We start from the raw sequence: 12,531 nt of genomic DNA, 5'->3' as shown, positions 1-12,531 counted from the left end.
GCTATTCGATTGCTCATAGCTTTTACTGCTCATATGGGCTTTACTTTGTACCAAATGGATGGAAAAAGTGCATTTCTCAATGCTTATCTTTAGGAGGAAAACTGAATTTGTCAGCCACCAGGCTTTGAAAGTCATGAGCATCCTGAATATGCCTACAAGCTAGACAAAGCATTGTATGTCTTGAAACAAGCGCCGAGAGCATGGTATGATAGGTTGTCAAAATTTTTGCTTAACCATGGGTATTCTAGCAGAAAAATCGACAACACGTTGTTTATCATATGAAGAGGAACAAGTTTGTTGATCGTACAAGTGTATGTGCTTGATATTATCTTTGGTGCCACTGATGAAGCTTTATGTGAAGAATTCATAAAGATGATGAGCGGAGAGTTTGAAATGAGTATGATGGGTGGACTCACATTTTTTATTGGTCTTCAAATTAAACAGACTCCTAAGGTGATATCCATTCATCAGCAGAAGTACATCAAGGAGTTGCTGCACAAGTTTGATATGGGTCATGCAAAGACAAACGACACTACGATTAGTGTTAGCAAAAAACTGAATTTGGATGAGTCTACTATTCCTGTTGCAGAGACCAGGTATCGGGGAATGATTCGTTCACTTATGCATCTCACAGCAAGTTGCCTAGATATCGTGTACAGTGTTGTTTTATGTGCCAGGTTTCAGTCAAATCCTAAGGAACCACACTTGAAAGTTGTTAAATGGATTCTTAGGTACCCCAAGGGAACTCAGAACCTGGTTCTCTGGTACCCTTGTGGAGATTCATTAAACCTGGTAGGGTATGCAGATACAGACTATGCTGGAAACTTAGTCGATCATAAAAGCACTTTTGGGATGGCTCACTTCTTGGGTTCGTTCCTAATATCATGGGCCATAAGAAAAAAAAATTTCATCGCGTTATCCACAGCTGAGGCTGAATACGTTGCAGCTGCCTCTTGTTGTGGACAGTTATTATGGATTAAACAACAATTGGAGGATTATGACGTGAAGATCGTATTCCAATCATGTGCAACAACACACGTGCCATAAATATGGATAGGAACCCGGTTCACCACAAGAGGATTAAGCATATTGATGTAAGACATCACTTTTTGAGGGACAATGTTTAGAAAGGAAAAATTGAAGTCCATTTTTGTAAAACTGAGGATCAATTAGTGGATATATTCACTAAGGCCTTGAGCAAAGAGAATTTTGAAAAGAACTGGGTGGAGCTTGGTCTACTCACTATGAACTAATGTTATGAACTTCCCCTTAAGTACTTTGGCTAGGAAAGATGACAAACACCAGCTTGTACTTAACTAATTTAGTTTCATATTTTTATAGGTACACATTCTAGGCATCATCAAAATACAAGGCGAGATAGTTCATTGATTATACTTTAGCATCCAGAGAAACTGAGCACGGAGAAGGGTAAAAACAAATAAACTATCAGGTATGCACCATATAGTCATATATTGTGTGTGGACCCCACAAATCAAGTCAAAACCGCCTCTTCTCTTCACAAAACCCATTTTCCTTCCCTATTTAAAAAAATTTGATAAATCCTCTTCGTCTCCCCTTCTCACAGCTTCTTCTCCATCAATCCTCTTAAACTTTTTTTAAAAAATTCCTTCTTCTCTTTGTCCAGAAAACCCCAAAATCCTCATCTTCTTCTTGTTCCTTTATCAATGGAGTCCAATACTCGGTCGTTGGTGGAGTATTCCGACGATGATGACTCGTCTCCACCCTAAACCAAAACCATGTCCGATTCTCCTAGTGGGAATGATATTTTCACTGTCCCTATGCCCTTAGCCAATGCCACCCACAGTCCTGGTGGTGTTCCATCTCCCACACATCACTCTCACACTCTAACCCTTGATATACCCCTTTCTGAAACCCACTGCTCATCCATTACTCCACATCTCTCTCCATTGGCATGCTCTCAGGGGAAGAAATTAACCTCATTGGTCATGAAAAAGGTCTTGGTTCAGAGGACTTGCTGGCTCTTGGTGCAAATTTGGTCATGGGGGTTGCTATTGAGTTGGATGCTAATAAGATTGCCCAGATTTTGCAAATTCTAGTAGCTGGTTACTCTGTTTATGACATTGATACTACATATGCTGCCCCACTTATTCGGAAGTACTCTCAGGGAGAGGAGTCTACTTGCGGAAGAGTTTTATGCTGCCTCATCATCAATTATTGTTCGAATTGGTTAACAAAGTGTAGTTTCCTCGATCTGAGCGTCGACACGAGGTGGGTAGACATGACTTGTGCCTTATGGAAGCTCTGGACTCTCATGAACATGTCAATCTGCCCGAGTTAATGATTAAGCATATGACAAGGGTGATTAACCCTGATCGAGGTGCACATGGGCTACCTTATGGGTATTTCTTATCCCGCATCTTTGCTTATTTCGAGGTTCCTTGAGGTAAGGGCAAAGCTTGCACCAAGCAGGAGATGATTCGAGCTTCCACGTTGGAGGAATGTGGGTTTCGAGAACATGGAGCTCAGGGAAAATGTTCTGTGGCAAGCATTCTTGCTGAATTTCAGCTTGCTCGGGAGTGTGCACTTACTTTGGAGGGTGAGATTTTTGCACTTCGACAGGACTTACAGGCTGCCCAGTCCGCTCAAATGTTAGATGAACAGATTGCTCTCGGCAGGCGTTTTGAGATGATGATGTCCTTGGTTGGCAGGATTCCTTCACCTCCTCCACCACCCTCCTCTTAGTCCCGTATTTCTTGTTTTGTTCCCTCTAGTACATTTTGTTTTGACTAGTGCTCAGACTTGACCTTTTTGTGCAGCACATATAGTGCTTTTTATGTTGGTACAATGCCTTGTTTGTTGTTGTTTGCTCTGTTTTCTGTGTTTATGCTTGCAACTGGATAATTAATATCATTGGGCTGATTTTTGCGTACTATTTTGGTGGTGTTCTGGTGAGCGTTCTCTGCACTAATTTGTTTTGTCTTCTTTTCAATGATGCCAAAAGGGGGAAGTTCGTTGCATTGTTTTTGGTGAGACATGGGGACTATGTTTGTGAAGTTATGCTGTACCTGTGTCTAGGAGATATGAAATTATAGTTTTGATGATTGACCTCTGAACCAGTTTCATGTTGATTATGAACCAGGTTCTTGGCTATTGTGGGGATGAATATTTAGCTAGGTGAGGTGCAGCAGCGTACTTGTTTAAATAAGGAATGTACAATTAACGTATTGAAAAGAATCCAAAACTTTAAGTCAAAAGGGAAATCTTTTTTATCATGGTAAAGAGGTGTATGATAGCAGGTTTCCTTATACAAGTTGGTTTCCACAAGGAAACGTTTTTGGTGACCTAAAGGGAGTCAAAGAGAAAGCAGTATATATGCAGCATTGCTGGGAAGCGGTGCACACACCTTTTGAAAATCCACAGATCTGAAAATCGGAAAAGCAAGAAGGAGCAAGCAAGTAAATCGAGCAATTGATTGCGACCAAGCTATTACTAGGTAATTGTTTGGTGTTGGCAATAGAAGTGTTTCTTTTGAGTTGTAATAGTCTTCGTTTATTGTTAGAAGTGAAGTGTGGGTGAGGTGTTGTAACAAGAAGCGAGTTTGACTTCTTGGACTGATTAAGTTGTGTGTAGAACAGTTAGAGTTGATTGTCGAAGTGAGGTACTCGAGTGAGTCCCTTATATTGCTAAGTTGTAATCTGAAACATTATGAAAGTAGCGGAGATTGGAGTTGAAATCTCCTAGCTTAATTGTGTTGCAGTTTGCTTTTACTGTTACTGTGTTTCTCTAAATCAGGTTCCAAATACATGTGGTGAAGTTAGCTGTTTTATCAGAGGCAGAAGGTGCTGGTACTTAAAAGTATAGCAGATGGGCTAAGCTTTAGTTTCTGCAAAGTAGAACGGGAATCACAATTAGTTTCTGTAAAGTTAAATGGGAATCACAATTAGACGGAACTTTGAAAATAAGATGGTATTATTATAAAAGAGCCTTAAGAGATGCATGAAACGTTTAAGTTGATAGTGAAGGTGGAACATGTTTTGATTCAGAAGGAAGTAAGCTTGGTTAAGGAGCAGTAATAGCAAATATATTGTTAAGGAGGAGTAACAGCACATACTTTTCTGCCTCTGTCCAGATTGTGAGAGTTGGAGGCTACACCTCTTCGCTAAGGCTTTAGTAGTGTGATGTCGTATGGCTGAAAAATCACCTGTTATGGTTGAGATTGGTGTCCATCTGATTTGTGATTATTGGAGGTGACAGCGCTTTGCTAAGGCTTTAGGTTGTAGCGGCTATTAATTTTTTATTTTTAAAGTTTTGGTATTAGTTAAGAATTTAGTAAATCAAATTAATTCAGAAATAAAAGGAAAAGAACAAAACGAATCCTAAACTATATGGCAGATGTAAAAGTTGAATCTTATAAGCAATTGATATACGCCGACACTGCACAAAAGCCTTACTTTGGTCAAGAAACCAAAACTTTTGTAAGTAAATGAAGCATACTGAATTAATATGTCGTAATTACAGATTTTACATTGTGATCGCAAAGAAAAACTGGATCACGTATCATCCCTCATATAATCTTCTATTTATATGCACATTTAGTCCTGGAATAACAACAACAACAACAAAAAAACCAGTGTATTCCCACATAGTGGGGTCTGGGGGGTAAGATGTACGCAGTCCATACCACTACTTCAAGAGAAGAAAGGCTGTTTCCAATAGACCCCGGGCTCAAGACAAGGAATAATAGACAAATACTTAATAAAGCATGGAACAAGATGTCAAGACAAAAATATGCCACCCACAAGGGATAATAAACAAAGAATAGTAAACACATTCGTAATAAAGCATACAACAAAGTGTCCTAGCAAGAATAATACATATACCAAGTAATGTCCTACCCCAACGACTCAAATTGGCACTAGCCTTCCATCCTAATCCGCGCCCTCCAGATCTTCCTATCTAGGGTCATTCCTCAGTGAGCTGTAACTGCTCCATGTCCCGCCTGATCACCCGTCTCCAGTATTTCTTTGGCCTACCCCTACCCCGCCTGAAACCATCCAAACCAAGCTTCTCATACCTACGAACTGGGGCATCCGTGCCCCTCCTCATCACATGCCCGAACCATCTCAATCGGACTCCCCGCATCTTGTCCTCCACCGAAGCCACTCCAACCTTTTCCCGAATAGTCTCATTTTGAACTTTATCATCCCTATTAAGTCCACACATCCAATGCAACATCCGCATTTCCGCCACCTTCAATTTTTGAATGTGAGAGTTCTTAACTGGCCAACATTCCGCTCCATACAACATGGCCGCCAGACTGCCACCCTGTAGAATTTGCCTTTAAGCTTGGGCGGCACCTTTCTATCACACAACACCCCCGAGGTGAGCTTCCACTTTATCTATCCCGCTCCAATACGATGGGAGACATCCTTATCAATCTCACCATTCCCCTGAATCATGGACCCTAGATACTTGAAACTATTCCTTTTACACACCGTCTGGGATTCCAACCTTACTACCACCTCGTCTTCCTGCCTCACGACATTAAACTTGGATTCCAAATATTTTGTCTTTCTCCTGCTCAACCTGAACCCTTTTGACTCAAGGGTCTATCTACACACCTCTAATTTATCATTCACACCCCCCACATATCATCAATCAAAACTACATCATCTGTAAAAAGCATACACCAAGGCACCTCTCCTTAAATATGCCGCGTCAACACATCTATCACCAAAGCAAACAAAAATGGGCTAAGAGTGGAACCCTGATGCAACCTTGTCAAGACAGGGAAATGCTCTGAGTCTCCTCCTGCCGACCATTATACATGTCCTTGATTGCTCTAATATACGCCACCGGTACCCCACTCACCTCCAAGCATCTCTAAAGTACCTCCCTAGGGACTTTGTTGTACGCCTTCTCCAAGTCGATAAATATTATGTGCAGATCTCTTTTCCTTTCCCTATACTGTTCCATCAGTCTCCGCACCAGGTGAATTGCCTCCGTCGTCGAGCGCCCGAGCATAAATCCAAACTAATTTTCTGAGATAGACACTATCCTCCTCAACCTCAACTCGACCACTCTCTTCCAAATCTTCATAGTGTGGCTCAATAACTTAATACCTCTATATTATTGCAACTCTGAATGTCACCCTTATTCTTATAAAAAGGGATCATAGTACTCCATCTCCAAGCCTCGAGCATTTTTGCCGACTTGAAAATGCCGTTAAATAATTCAGTCAACTACCTTAAGCCAGCCTCCCCAGAGAACTTCCAAAAATCCACAAGGATCTCATCAGGCCCCGTCGCCCTACCCCTATGCATCCTACGAATAGACTCTCTGACCTCTTCTACCTTAAAATATCTACAATAACTAAAATCACGACACTCCTCTGCGTGCTCCAGCTCCCCTAAAACAATAACCCTATCCCCTTCTTCATTCAATAACCTATCAAAGTACGATGCCATCTTTTCTTAATGTGACCATCCTCTACCTGTTAAAAAGTTTTAAAAAGAAGAAGAAGACATATATATATAAGAATGCTAACCTGTTAAAACGGTAATTTGAGAATGCTATAAAATCAGATAGAGAGAAGTAGTTGAAAGATGATTTTATTCCTTAAGCATCCAAACTTTAAATACAATAAATAACAACCTAAGACTGAACTTAAGGAACCTAATTGCTACATATACTCCTGAACAATTGGAGTCTTCTATAGATATACAACAACAATAAACTCCTACAATAGAAAGAGTCTTTTACAAATACAAAAACGCAATAACTATAATAGTAACTTATTCTGATAATGATAATATACAATAATTATGCTTAATACACTCCCTCAAGTTATTTGTGGTGCAACAACGTCTAACTTGGAACGACACCTTGCATAGGCTAGTTCTGGTAATGGATTGGTAAGTGTATCAGCAAGTTGATCACAAGCATGAGTGTGTTTGACAAGAACCTGATGCGCTTGAAATTGGTTCCTAACATAATAAAAGTCGACAACAATATGTTTCATAGGGCTATGGAACACTGGATTATGACAGAGGTAAGTGACACTAATATTGTCACAGAAGATTATGGGTATATTTGGAATGGTTATACACAATTCATTGAGCAAGTTGCGCACCCATGTGAGTTCTGCAAGATCATTTGCAACTGATTTGTACTATGCTTTAGTAGATGAGTGAGCTACAGCTTGTTACTTTTTTGACGACCAACTGGTCGGATTGTGTCCAAAGAAAAGAACATAGCCTGATATAGATACTCTGTCATTCGGGTCTCCCACCTAATTAGTATCAGCATACATGTAAAGATTGCAGTCTGAGTTGCAATGAATATGAAGACCTAAAGTTTTCATGGATTTAAGATACCATAGTATTGTAACACTCCACAGTTTTGGGCTAAAGTTTGAACCGTTCTTCCTATGCGTATAGACCCGAACCCAATGATTCTTTCTTAATATATGTGTGATGATCAATCATATAGTGTGTGAATACCTTTGAATATAAATTGAGGTCACAAAAATCCCCTAACTCAAAGACAAGTTGAAAACTCTTCTATCGATTAAGTTTTGGTGAACGTCTAAACTTGGGTTAATTTTCATAGACCATTACTTTTTGTATATAAATAATTAGGGGTCCTACTGTATATCAAATGAAAAGCCTTTGAATCCTTTTTCTAAATCCATTGGTTTCTCCTTAATCCGATATCGGGGTAAAAAGTTAAACTCATTTTACTGAGAGGTGTTAGTCTACCAAATTGTGACGGCCAGACTGACAGACCGTCAAGCCAGTGACGACCCATCAAGTTAGGCTGTCAACTTGAAATAGAAAGCTCAAAAATTAGGTTTTTGGTGATGGTTTGAGTGACGACTAGTCACAGGAGTGACAGTCCGTCGCCTAGGCCGTCGGTAAAGGTCCAAACAACGTTAAAGTATTATTTTAAAGGGATATTTTGGTACTTTCCCATCCCAAACTCCTTCCCCATGAATTTAAATCATACCTAAGCATTATAATCCCTATTTTGTCAGTTTTTAACATCCCAAATCCTCCCTACTCTAAAGAACAAGAGAAAAATAGGATTTCCTTTAAGATTCAACTTTTCTTCCCCAAAGATCAGGAATTCAAGCCTTTCAATTCAAGATTCTCAAGAAAAGTTTCAAGATTAGGGTTCCATTCTTCAAACTAAGGAACTTAAGGTATGTGAGACTATCCTTAAACTCCATGGGCATGGGTTTTAATGTTTTTATCAAATTTAAAGCTATACAACCATGTTTTCAAAAAAGGGTTCTGATAATGATTGAATTATATGCCTCATGGTTTTGTTTTGATAAAAGTAAATGTTGGTTTTGAAATCCCTTATATAGAATTGATTTACAACTATGTATACATGTTTTTCAATTATCTTTTTGAAAGGTTTAACTTAGAGCATGATTCACGAGACCTCCCTCCAAATACAAATTTTACTTGATTTATACGATATGTGGTATGCACTTTCATGTTTTGGTTTTCATTGTCAAATGATTGTTACTCAAACTTGGACTAATGTTGATGGTGAATTGATGAGAGGGATTTTTTCTTGCCATAACTATACTCATTGTGTTTAAAAGAGGAATTACATGAAATTGAATTATTGGCATGGCCACCACATGTTTAAGTCTTGTGAAAAGAGAGCAATTACATACAGATTTCATGAGATTTCAAAATAATGACTCTCCTATAATGTTATAAACTGTTGGTGGTCATTTGCATGTTTTGAATAAGATGGGCTGTGAAATTGATACGATATGAACGACTTGCAAGTCAGGGTATGACGATACCCGATGATTTCATTCCCTTAACAAGACAGTGTTGAATGTTTTGAAAGTATGAACATGTTTTCTTTAAAGAACTAAAAGTTGGGCTTAAGAGAGCTAGTATGTTACCCGAAGAAGGCGTTTGAGTGCAAGGGCTCATCGCTGAAAACCGTAGTTGCCGATGTGGGACTTATGATATTTGATCCTACATAAAAGGATATTTTTTTAGGACATCTCATATGGGGAGATTTCTTGCGATGTGCTTATATGGGAGGTATCACCACTCCAATCCTAGCGGCTACTTGGATTGGAGGTTGGCCACCGAGCCAAGGGCGGGTCCGCTATAGCCCGTGGGATTACAGATTTGTAGGGTGTACCGACTAACTCAGAAGAATAACAAAGAGTGAGTCAAGGTTGTCAAGAATTGATTTGAAATTTATCAAATATGCCCATGTATTTTACTTACAAAATGTTCACTTTTATTACGAAACGCTCTCACCCATTTTGTTTAAAAGCATGCTATTTTTGGGTTGTTTCACAAACCAGTACATATGTATTGACTCCCTATTTTTCAGGATCTGAGGCACAATCCCGAGGTCTCACTAAGCAGGAGATTGGGTTGTCCGAAGTGTCCAGTTGATGAGCCTCCCTTATTTCGGAAGGCCTAGTTATGAGTTATTGTTATTTTATTTTGATTCATGGTCTGACTAGGGTCCTTGTCCCAGTTTTATTACATATGTTGGTTCTTGTATTATTAGAGATTTCGCAGACTGATGTCATGTGTTTTGAATGTTGAGAACTCCCTTTTGCAATTGTTCAGTTGGACTAAGAGATTGACCGTGTTTTTGTCTTATTATATTTTCTGTATCTCTTTATAGTATATGAATGGCGTGCACGATTGCCAAATAGAGATGGGCGCCCGGGCTTTTATGGTTCGAAATGCTCGTCGTGGTCAGGGCCTTATCTCGGGTCATGACAATTATTCTTTTAACTGCCTTCCAGTCTTCACCAGTAGGATCATGCATAAACTGTGATAGTTTGTTGACAACATAAGAAATGTCAGGCCATGTAAATAATAAATATTGCAACTTACCGAGGGTGCGCCTGTAGAGTGTAGCATTCGTAGGTGGACAATTATCAGCTGCCCGAGGTAGTTTACCAGAGCAAATTTGTGTCGAAACTACTTTATTATTTTACATATCCAATTCAGATAGAATGTCAAGAATGTATTCGACTGAGAGAGAATAAGACCATCTGACATTTGTTTTGCTTCCACACCCAAGAAGTATTTAAATTGCCAAGATCCTCTAGAGAAAAATGAGAACCCAAGGAATCAATACATATTTAATTAGGTTGCGATGATTTCCCGAGATCAAAATGTCATCAACATAAATGAGCACATACACAGTAGCAGCCATATTCTTCAAAATAAACAAAGAGATGTCGGATTAAGATTTGATAAATCCCATTTTCTGGAGATGATAATGTAGTGCATACCAAGCCCGAGGCTTGTTTAAGACCATAAATGGCATTTTTTAATCTACAAACATGATAAGGAAATTGGGAATTGATAAATCCATGAGGTTGAGACATAAAAACCTCTTCAGTCAACTGGCCTGTAGGAAAGCATTATTGACGTCGAGTTGACGAATCGACCAATTGTGCTTCACTGATATAGATAACACAAGTTGTACTATTGTTGGCTTAATAATTGGAATGAAGGTTTTATGAAAATCCAAGCCAGGGCGTTGTGTGAACCCCTTCGCAACAAGGCAAGCTTTGTATCGATCTATAGAACCGTCCATTTTTCTTTTAATGTGATACAACCATTTGCAATCCACAACATTCTTCGTTAAGTCTAGCAGTACCAATTCCCAAGTATAATTCTTTATTAAAGCATCATATTTTGCTTGCATATCTTGTCTCCACTCTTTGTGGATATTGGCTTATTTGAAGGTTGTTGGTGTAATAGTGAAGTGAGTTACAAAACTGAATTGTCTTTTGGGCTTAGTAATATTATTTTGGGACCTAGTGGTTATTCAGTTTACTACGAGCTCTGGAATTGGCATGGGGGGTTGTTCGGGGATGGGACTTACACTTCTAGAAAGTGAAGAAGTTGTCAATAGTGAAATAGTGGTTGGAGATGGAGCATTTGGGATTTGGTTGTAATGCCCCCAAACTTTTCCTAGCTAAATTTTGTCCCTAAAGTGTCAAGCTTTGTCTTCTATAATGATTTACACTTATTTCCCTGTGTAATTCCATAGATTTCAACTTTTCATTATGTAGATGACTGAATAAGCTTTCCGTCGATATAAGATTCGTCCAAAATGGACACTTGGTAAAGAAGTTATGGCTATTTTATGTGCTAGTCGTAAAACATCGTTATTTTGTTGTTTAGCGCATTGCGGAGATGATTTAATTAGCAATTGTCAAATTTCAGGGGAGCCTCGCGATAGTGGCGCATCGCGGAGGATCCCAATTTCGCATTCGTCAATTTCCAGTGAGCCACCACGATAGTGGCGCATCGCGGTGGCCCATAAAATCGGGCACCAGTTATATTTTTACTCAGTCTCATTAAGGGTAAAATTGTACTTCTCTAGCCCCTTATCATCTCTAACACGGGATTTAATCCCAAGAACACCAAAGTAAGATTATTTTCATCAAAATCTCTCAAGAAACTCCATTAGAGTTTCAAACTAAAAATTCTCGTAACCCAAGATTCAACCGTGAGTTTTTGAAGATAATTAGAGATTTGGAATCCCCAATCCATAAGCTTCAAGAATCATTCATTATTCTTTGAAATAAAGGTACGCGGGGTTTTCCTAAAATCTCATGGGCATAGAAATCATGATTTTAAGAAAAGGATTTTTAGATTTATGAATACATTTATGTTTTAGAAATCTTGACGGTATTGTTTTGGTCTTTTGACCTTCCCCCACATTGATTCGTAATTGTATATATATGTATGCTTGTGTTTTAAGGTTGATGATTTAATTGAGAGCATGACTTATGTAAAATCCCTCTCTTGTTTTTATTTTCCTTATCATATGCTATAGATTTTTTTAATGCATCCTTGAAAAGCATGGTTTAAAATGTCTTGAATTGTGTTATGATTGGATTAAGATTTGGATTTCAAAAGTGAGGGTAGTTGTATTAATAAATTTTAAAATATTCATATAAGGAAAGAGTGCATGATTTTGCCAAAAACACATGACCACCATATGTTTAAAGAATTTTTGCATAGTTTTGATTTATGCTTTAGAACATGAAATCTCTTGTACTATTTGCATGTTTGGGTGGTCTGAACTATGTTTTAATGAAAGATCATGCTTATTATAATATGGATCTGAAATAGGACATGCAAGTCTTGGTGTGACGACACCAATTCAGATTACGCCATGATAATTCAGAACAGAATAGAATGCATGCTTGAAATCAAACTTTCAGATTTTAAGATTTAGAATGATGTATGTTTAGAAGTGGTTAAAACCAGGCATAAAGAGACGTTAGGTGGTTCCCCGAAGGAGGAATGAGTTCAGATAACTCATTGCCCGAAACCGTGATTTACCGATCCGGGTATATTATATTATGCTGGCCTAGTGCCGTGTGGCGTATAAGAAATAGAAACTCCAACCCTTGCGGCACACTCGGGTTGGGGGCTTCCCCTCCGAGTCAATGGCGGATTCCATACATCCCATGGGATTTTAGAATTGTAGGGGCGTACCACCTAACTTAGAAGTATTACAAAG

At 38.8% G+C, this 12,531-nt stretch overlaps 1 long non-coding RNA gene across 1 annotated transcript; it reads left to right on the top strand.

Annotated features, from left to right (window-relative positions):
- The first annotated feature begins 1,282 nt into the window (after nucleotides 1-1,282).
- LOC124896517 lies at nucleotides 1,283-3,728 on the top strand. The gene is made up of 2 exons (XR_007052866.1): nucleotides 1,283-3,008; nucleotides 3,122-3,728. It is a non-coding gene; the product is annotated as an uncharacterized LOC124896517 (long non-coding RNA).
- The last annotated feature ends 8,803 nt before the right edge of the window (nucleotides 3,729-12,531 follow it).

The sequence above is a fragment of the Capsicum annuum genome, chromosome 3, assembly GCF_002878395.1.
Source record: "Capsicum annuum cultivar UCD-10X-F1 chromosome 3, UCD10Xv1.1, whole genome shotgun sequence".
Taxonomy (NCBI): Eukaryota; Viridiplantae; Streptophyta; class Magnoliopsida; order Solanales; family Solanaceae; genus Capsicum; species Capsicum annuum.
Note: the sequence above shows the minus strand (reverse complement) of the source record. Positions and strands in the feature narration are given on the sequence as shown.